Source organism: Arachis hypogaea, chromosome 16 (genome assembly GCF_003086295.3).
Source record: "Arachis hypogaea cultivar Tifrunner chromosome 16, arahy.Tifrunner.gnm2.J5K5, whole genome shotgun sequence".
In the NCBI taxonomy this organism is placed as follows: domain Eukaryota; kingdom Viridiplantae; phylum Streptophyta; class Magnoliopsida; order Fabales; family Fabaceae; genus Arachis; species Arachis hypogaea.
Window position 1 is genome coordinate 79,429,705 of NC_092051.1, and position 9,519 is coordinate 79,439,223.

Consider the following 9,519-nt stretch of genomic DNA (forward strand, 5'->3'; position numbering starts at 1 on the left):
CGTTCATAGGTAAGAATGGTGATGAGTGTCACATAATCATCACATTTATCATGTTCTTAGGTGCGAATGAATATCTTGGAGAAGAAATAGACTTGAGTTGAATAGAAAAACAATAGTACTTTGCATTAATTCATGAAGAACAGTAGAGCTCCACACCTTAATCTATGGTGTGTAGAAACTCCACCGTTGAAAATACATAAGAACAAGGTCTAGGCATGGCCGTGAGGCTAGCCTCCAAAAGCGTCTAAGATAGCATAAGACTTCTGGTGCACGAAATTGTGATGTCCAGGCTCAAACAATCCCTGGCAACGTGAGCAACTTGGTGCGCTGATCTCAATACATAATTGTTACAACTTCGATACAACTAACCAGCAAGTGCACTGGGTCGTCCAAGTAATACCTTACGTGAGTAAGGGTCGAATCCCACGGAGATTGTTGGTATGAAGCAAGGTATGGTCACCTTGCAAATCTCAGTCAGGCAGATATAAAGTGATAATGGTGTTTTCGAATATTATATAATAAAATAGGGATAGAGATACTTATGTAATTCATTGGTAGGAATTTTAGATAAGCGAATGGAGATGCTTTTCGTCCCTCTGAACCTCTGCTTTCCTGCTATCTTCACCCAGTCAGTCTTACTCCTTTCCATGGCTGGCTTTATGTGATACATCACCACTGTCAACGATTACTTTCGATCATCTCTCGGGAAAATGATCCAATGCCCTGTCACGGCACGGCTAATCGTCTGGAGGCATCACCCTTGTCAATGGCTTCATCTTATCCTCTCAGTGAATAATATGCTCACGCACCCTGTCACGGCACGGCTATTCATCTGTTGGTTCTCGATCATGCTGGAATAGGGTTTACTATCCTTTTGTGTCTGTCACTAACGCCCTGCAATCGCGAGTTAGGAGCTCGTCACAGTCATTCAATCATTGAATCCTACTCGGAATACCACAGACAAGGTTTAGACCTTCCGGATTCTCTTGAATTCCGCCATCATTCTAGCTTACGCCACGAAGATTCTGGTTAGGAGATCTAAGAGATATTCATTCTAGCTTAATTCAAGTAGAACAGAAGTGTTTGTCAGGCACGCGTTCATAAGGGAGAAGGATGATGAGCGTCACACATAATCATCACCTTCATCACGTTCTTGGGTGCGAATGGATATCTTAGAAGCGAAATAAGAAGAATTGAATAGAAAACAGTAGTACTTTGCATTAATCTTTGAGGAACAGCAGAGCTCCACACCTTAATCTATGGAGTGTAGAAACTCTACCGTATGAAAATACATAAGTGAAGGTCCAGGCATGGCCGAGATGGCCAGCCCCCTAAAGCGTGATCAAAGGATCATAAGGTAATCCAAAGATGGTCTAAAAGACAATAGTAAGAGGTCCTATTTATAATAAACTAGTCACTAGGGTTTACATGAGTAAGTAATTGATGCATAAATCCACTTCCAGGGCCCACTTGGTGTGTGCATGGGCTGGGCTTTAAGTGTTGCACGTGCAGAGGTCCTCCTTGGAGTTGAACGCCAGTTTTAGTGCCAGTTTGGGCGTTCAACTCTGGTTTTGGCTCCTTTTCTGGCGCTGGACGCCAGATTTGGGTAGAAAGCTGGCGTTGAACGCCAGTTTACGTCATCTATTCTTGGCCAAAGTATGGACTATTATATATTGCTGGAAAGCCCTGGATGTCTACTTTCCAACGCAATTGGAAGCGCGCCATTTCGAGTTCTGTGGCTCCAGAAAATCCACTTTGAGTGCAGGGAGGTCAGAATCCAATAGCATCAGCAGTCCTTTTTCATCCTCTGAATCTGATTTCTGCTCAAGTCCCTCAATTTCAGCTAGAAAATACCTGAAATCACAGAAAAACACACAAACTCATAGTAAAGTCCAGAAATGTGAATTTAACATAAAAACTAATGAAAACATCCCTAAAAGTGACTAGATCCTATTAAAAACATACTAAAAACAATGTCAAAAAGCATATAAATTATCCGCTCATCACAACACCAAACTTAAAGTGTTGCTTGTCCCCAAGCAACTGAAAATCAAATAGGATAAAAAGAAGAGAATATACTATAAATTCCAAACTATCAATGAAACATGGCTCCAATAATATGAGCGGGACTTATAGCTTTTTGCCTCTTGAATAGTTTTGGCATCTCACTTTATCCATTGAGGTTCAGAATGATTGGCATCTATAGGAACTTCAGATTTCGAATAGTGTTATTGACTCTCCTAGTTCAGTATGATGATTCTTGAACACAGCTTCTTTATGAGTCTTGGCCGTGGCCCTAAGCACTTTGTTTTCTAGTATTACCACCGGATACATAAATGCCACAGACACATAATTGGGTGAACCTTTTCAGATTGTGACTCAGCTTTGCTAGAGTCCCCAATTAGAGGTGTCCAGGGTTCTTAAGCACACTCTTTGTTTTTGCTTTGGACCTTGACTTTAACCGCTCAGTCTCAAGTTTTCACTTGACACTTACACGCCACAAGCACATGGTTAGGGACAGCTTGGTTTAGCCGCTTAGACCAGGATTTTATTCCTTTAGGCCCTCCTATCCACTGATGCTCAAAGCCTTGGGATCCTTTTTATTTGCCCTTGCGTTTTGGTTTTAAGGGTTATTGGCTTTTTCTGCTTGCTTTTTCTTTTTCTCTTTTTTTTTCGCCTATTTTTTCTTTTTTTTTTTCCTGCAAGCTTTGTTCTTTGCTGCTTTTTCTTGCTTCAAGAATCATTTTTATGATTTTTCAGATTATCAAATAACATGTCTCCTAGTCATCATTCTTTCAAGAGCCAACATATTTAACATTCTTAAACAACAACTTCAAAAGACATATGCACTGTTCAAGCATACATTCAGAAAACAAGAAGCATTGTCACCACATCAATATAATTAAACTAAGTTCAAGGATAAATTCGAAACTCATGTACTTCTTGTTCTTTTGAATTAAAACATTTTTCATTTAAGAGAGGTGATGGATTCATAGGACATTTATATCTTTAAGACAAAGTTACTAACTACTAATGATCATGTAATGAAGGCACAAACATAGATAAGCACATAATACAGAAAACGAAAAACAGAGAAAGCAAGAACAAGGAATGAATCCACCTTAGTGATGGTGGCGTTTCCTTCTTGAGGAACCAATGATGTCCTTGAGCTCTTCTATGTCTCTTCCTTGTCTTTGTTGCTCCTCCCTCATTGCTTTTTGATCTTCTCTTATTTCATGAAGCATGATGGAGTGCTCTTGATGTTCCACCCTTAGTTGTCCCATATTGGAACTCAATTCTCCTAGGGAGGTGTTGATTTGCTCCCAATAATTTTGTGGAGGAAAGTGCATTTGAGGCATCTCCGGGATCTCATGGAAATGAGCTTCTTGCGCCTCTTGAGCTCCATGATTGGGCTCTCTTGCTTGCTCCATCTTTTTCTTAGTGATGGGCTTGTCCTCTTTAATGAGGATATCTCCCTCTATGTCAATTCCAGCTGAATTGCATAGGTGGCAAATGAGGTGAGGAAAGACTAACCTTGCCATGGTGGAGGACTTGTCAGCCACCTTGTAGAGTTCTTGAGGTATAATCTCATGAACTTCCACCTCTTCTCCAATCATGATGCTATGGATCATGATGGCCCGGTCTATAGTAAATTCAGACCGGTTGCTAGTGGGAATGATTGAGCATTGAATAAACTCCAACCATCCTCTAGCTATAGGCTTGAGGTCCAATCTTCTTAGTTGAACCAGCTTGCCTTTGGAGTCAATCTTCCATTGAGCTCCTTCTACACATATGTCCATAAGGACTTGGTCCAACCTTTGATCAAAGTTGACTCTCCTTGTGTAGGGGCGTGCGTTCTCTTCCATGTATGGCAAGTTGAACGCCAACCTCACATTCTCCGGACTAAAATCTAAGTATTTCCCCCGAACCATTGTAACATAGTTCTTTGGATCCGGGTTCTTACTTTGATCATGGTTCTTGGTGATCCATGCATTGGCATAGAACTCTTGAACCATTAAGATGCCAACTTGTTGGATGGGGTTTGTTAGAACTTCCTAACCTCTTCTTTGAATTTCATGTCGGATCTCCGGATACTCATTTCTTTTGAGTTTAAAAGGGACCTCAGGGATCACCTTCTTCTTGGCCACAACATCATAGAAGTGGTCTTGATGGGCTTTGGAGATGAACCTTTCCATTTCCCATGACTCGGATGTGGAAGCTCCTGTCTTCCCTTTCCCCTTTTTAGAGGATTCTCCGGTCTTAGATGCCATCAATGGTAATGGAAAAACAAAAAAGCTATGCTTTTACCACACCAAACTTAGAATATTGCTCGCCCTCGAGCAATAAACAAAAGAATAGAAGAAGAAGAAGAAGAAATATGGAGAGGGAGAGGGAGATGTGGTTTCGGCCAAGGAGAGTGTAGAGGGGTGTGTTGTGTGAATTTGATGAAGAATGGAGGGCTTTATATAGGGAAGGGAAGGGGGGTTAAGGTTCGGCCATATGGGTGGGTTTGGGTGGGAAATTGGTTTTGAATTTTGAAGGTAGGTGGAGTTTATGAGGTAGGTTTATTGGGAAGAGTGGATGGATGTGAGTGGTGAAGAGGTGATGGGGAAGAGAGTTTGAGGTGATTGGTGAAGGGTTTTTGGGGAAGAGTGTTTATGGGGTTATGTGAAAGAGAGTGGTGAGAAGAAGTGAGTGGAGGTCTGAGTGGATCCTGTGGGGTCCATAGATCCTGAGTGGATCCTCTGGGGTCCACAGATCCTGAGGTGTTCAAGGATTTACATCCCTGCACCCATTAGGCATGTAAAAATGCCTTTGTACCCAACTCTAGGCGTTCAGCGCCAGGTTGGTGGCCATTTTGGGCGTTCAACGCCCATTTGTGTGCCATTTCTGGCGTTGAACACCAGAACCATGCCTGTTCTGGCGTTCAGCGCCCAGAAGCTGCCCATTTTGGGCGTTCAGCGCCAGAACCATGCTCTGTTTTGGCGCTGAACGCCAGACAGATGCTCCTCCAGGGTGTGATTTTTCTTCTGCTGTTTTTGATTCCGTTTTCAATTTTTCTATTTATTTTGTGACTCCACATGATGATGAACCTAAGAAAACATGAAAAACAATAAAAATAAGAATTAGATAAACATTGGGTTGCCTCCCAACAAGCGCTTCTTTAATGTCAATAGCTTGACAGTGGGCTCTCATGGAGCCTCACAGATGTGCAGAGCTTTGTTGAAACTCTCCAACACCAAACTTAGAGTTTGGATATGGGAGTTCAACACCAAACTTAGAGTTTGGTTGTGGCCTCCCAACACCAAACTTAGAGTTTGACTGTGGGGGCTCTGGTTGACTCTGCTTGGAGAGAAGCTTTTTCTGCTTCCTCTCCATGGTTGCAGAGGGAGATCCTTGAGTTTTAAACATAAGGGAGTTCTCATTCCATTAAAGGAATAATTCACCACTGTCAACATCAATCATAGCTCTTGCTGTGGCCAGGAAAGGTCTTCCCAGGATGATGGGTTCATCCTCTTCCTTTCCAGTATCCAGGACTATGAAATCAGTAGGTATGTAAAGGCCCTCAACCTTTACTAATACATCTTCTACTTGTCCATAAGCCTGTTTTCTTGAGCTGTCTGCCATCTCTAGTGAGATTTTAGCAGCTTGCACCCCATAGATTCCCAGTTTCTCTATTACAGAGAGGGGCATGAGGTTTATTCCTGAACCAAGGTCACACAGAGCCTTAAAGATCATGGTGCCTATGGTGCAGGGTATTATGAACTTTCCAGGATCCTGTTTCTTCTGAGGCAATGTCAGTTGATCCAGATCACTTAGTTCATTGATGAACAAGGGAAGTTCAACTTCCCAAGTATCAATGTCAAATAATTTGGCATTCAGCTTCATGATTGCACCAAGAAACTTGGCAGTTTGCTCTTCAGTAACATCCTCATTCTCTTCAGAAGAGGAATACTCATCAGAGCTCATGAAGGGCATAAGAAGGTTCAATGGAATCTCTATGGTCTCTAGATGAGCCTCAGAGTCCTTTGGTTCCTCAGAGGGAAGCTCCTTATTGATCACTGGACGTCCCAGGAGGTCTTCCTCCTTGGGATTCACGTCCTCTCCTCTCCTCACAGGTTCGGCCATGGCGCTTATGTCAATGGCCTTGCACTCTCCTTTTGGGTTCTCTTCTGTATTGCTTGGGAGAGTACTAGGAGGGATTTCATTGATCCTTTTACTCAGCTGGCCCACTTGTGCTTCCAGATTTCTAATGGAAGACCTTGTTTCATTCATGAAACTTACAGTGGCCTTAGATAGATCAGATACTAGATTTGCTAAATTAGAGGCATTTTGTTCAGAGTTCTCTGTCTGTTGCTGAGTTGATGATGGAAAAGGCTTGCTATTGCTAAACCTGTTTCTTCCACCATTATTAAAGCCTTGTTGGGGCTTTTGATCCTTCCATGAGAAATTTGGATGATTTCTCCATGTTGAGTTATAGGTGTTTCCATAAGGTTCACCTAAGTAATTTACCTCTGCTATTGCAGGGTTCTCAGGATCATAAGCTTCTTCTTCAGAAGATGCCTCTTGAGTACTGTTGGATGCAGCTTGCATTCCATGCAGACTCTGAGAAATCATATTGACTTGCTGAGTCAATATTTTATTCTGAGCCAATATGGCATTCAGAGTATCAACCTCAAGAACTCCCTTCTTCATAGGCGTCCCATTGCTCACAGGATTCCTTTCAGAAGTGTACATGAACTGGTTATTAGCAACCATGTCAATGAGTTCTTGAGCTTCTGCAGGCGTTTTCTTTAGGTGAATGGATCCACCTGCAGAAGTGTCCAGTGACATCTTCGATAGCTCAGATAAACCATCATAGAATATATCCAGGATGGTCCATTCTGAAAGCATGTCAGAAGGACACTTTTTGGTCAACTGTTTGTATCTTTCCCAAGCTTCATAGAGGGATTCACCTTCTTTCTGTCTGAAGGTTTGAACATCAGCTCTAAGCTTGCTCAGCTTTTGAGGAGGAAAGTACTTGGCTAAGAAAGCCGTGACCAGCTTATCCCAAGAGTTCAGGCTGTCTTTGGGTTGAGAATCCAACCATAATCTAGCTCTGTCTCTTACAGCAAAAGGGAAAAGCATTAGCCTGTAGACTTCAGGATCTACTCCATTAGTCTTAACAGTATCACATATCTGCAAGAATTCAGTTAAGAACTGAAAAGGATCTTCAGATGGAAGTCTATGAAACTTGCAGTTCTGCTGCATCAGAGAAACTAATTGAGGTTTCAGCTCAAAGTTGTTTGCTCCAATGGCAGGAATGGAGATGCTTCTTCCATGTAGTTTGGAATTAGGTGCAGTAAAGTCACCAAGCATCTTCCTTACATTATTATTATTTTCGGTTGCCGTCTCCTCTTCCTGTTCGAAAATTTCTGAAAGGTTATCTCTGGATTGTTGTATTTTAGCTTCTCTTAATTTTCTCTTCAGAGTCCTTTCAGGTTTTGGATCTGCTTCCACAAGAATGTTCTTATCCTTGCTCCTGCTCATATGACAAAGAAGAAGGCACAGAAAAATAATAATAATAATAGAGATCCTTTATACCACAGTATAGGGATCCCTTTGTGAGTGGAAGAAAAGAGGGGGAGTCAAAGAATGTGATGTAAAGGAAGAAACACAACTGTACGGATGGAAGAGATGTGAGATGAGATGTTAGGATATGAATGAATAAATAGAATAGGATGGGGGAGGGATAATTTTCGAAAATTATTTTGAAAAAGAGTTAGTGATTTTTGAAAAATGGTTTTTGAAAAATGTTAGTAATTTTTGAAAATTTTTGAAATTAAAAAAAATAATTAGTTAATTAAAAAGAAATTTTTGAAAAAGAGGGAAGATATTTTCGAAAATTAGAGAGAGAGAGTTAGTTAGGTGGTTTTGAAAAAGTTAAGAAACAAACAAAAAGTTAGTTAGTTAGTTGAAACAATTTTTGAAAAGATAAGAAGTTAGGAAGTTAGAAAAGATATTTTGAAAAGATATTTTTGAAAAAGATAAGATAAGAAGATATTTTTGAAAAGATATGATTGAAATTAGTTTTGAAAAAGATTTGATTTTTAAAATCACAATTAATGACTTGATTCATAAGAAATCACAAGATATGATTCTAGAACTTAAAGTTTGAATCTTTCTTAACAAGCAAGTAACAAACTTCAAGTTTTTGAATCAAAACATTAATTGATTATGTTATTTTTGAAAATTTGGTATAAAAATAAGAAAAATATTTTTTTGAAAAATATTTTTGGAATTTTCGAAAATAACTAAGAATTTTTGAAAAAAGATTTGATTTTTGAAAAAGATTTTGAAAAAGATAAGATTTTCAAATTGAAAATTTGATTTGACTCATAAGAAACAACTTGATTTTAAAAATTTTTTAAAAAGTCAACTCAAATTTTCGAATTTGATGAGAGAAAAAGGGAAAGATATTTTTTTTATTTTTGAATTTTTATGATGCAAGAGGAAAACACTAAAAGGATGCAATGCATGAAATTTTTAGATCAAAACAATGAATGCATCCAAGAATGCTATGAATGTCAAGATGAACACCAAGAACACTATGAATGTCATGATGAACATCAAGAACATATTTTTGAAAAATTTTTAATGCAAAGAAAACATGCAAGACACCAAACTTAGAATTCTTTAATGCTTAGGCACTAAGAATTCAAGAATGCATATGATAAACATGAAAAGACACAAAACAAAAAATCATCAAGATCAAACAAGAAGACTTACCAAGAACAACTTGAAGATCATGAAGAACACTATGAATGCTTGATATTTTCGAAAAAATGCAAGATGCATATGCAATTGACACCAACTTATAACATGACTCAAGACTCAAACAAGAAATACAAAAATATTTTTGATTTTTTTGATTTTCTAATTTTTTTTTGGATTTTTCTTTTATATTTTTCGCATAATAAAAGGAAAAATGAGGATTCCAAAAATTTTTAATATGAATTCCAGGAATCTTGCCATGTTAGTCTAAAGCTTCAGTCCAGGAATTAGACATGGCTCACTAGCCAGCCAAGCTTTCAAAGAAAGCTCCAGTCCAAAACACTAGACATGGCCAATGGCCAGCCAAGCTTCAGCAGGTGATCATGGATCAGCAGCAGGTGGATGAGCAACAACTAATTTGCTCTTGATAACAAATTGCAAGCCTCAGTCCAAATGAATTTAGACATGGCTTTACAGCCAGCCAGGCTTCAACATGCTTCATGAAACACTAGAATTCATTCTTAAAAATTTTGAATAAAATTTTTGAAAACATTTTTATATTATTTTCGAAAACAGATGAGAAAATTTTAGAAATATTTTTGAAAAAATTTTTTTTTTTGAAAATAAAATAAAAAAAAAATTACCTAATCTGAGCAACAAGATGAACCGTCAGTTGTCCAAACTCGAACAATCCCCGGCAATGGCGCCAAAAACTTGGTGTTGTTGCCGGGATTGGGATCTCAGACAATTCTTGGCGCCAAACAG

General features: G+C 39.2%; 1 non-coding gene across 1 annotated transcript; it reads left to right on the forward strand.

Moving 5' to 3' along the window:
• Positions 1-6,888: 6,888 nt before the first annotated feature.
• Positions 6,889-6,996, forward strand: LOC112760961 (small nucleolar RNA R71). Its single transcript, XR_003181373.1, has one exon. It is a non-coding gene; the product is annotated as a small nucleolar RNA R71 (small nucleolar RNA).
• The last annotated feature ends 2,523 nt before the right edge of the window (positions 6,997-9,519 follow it).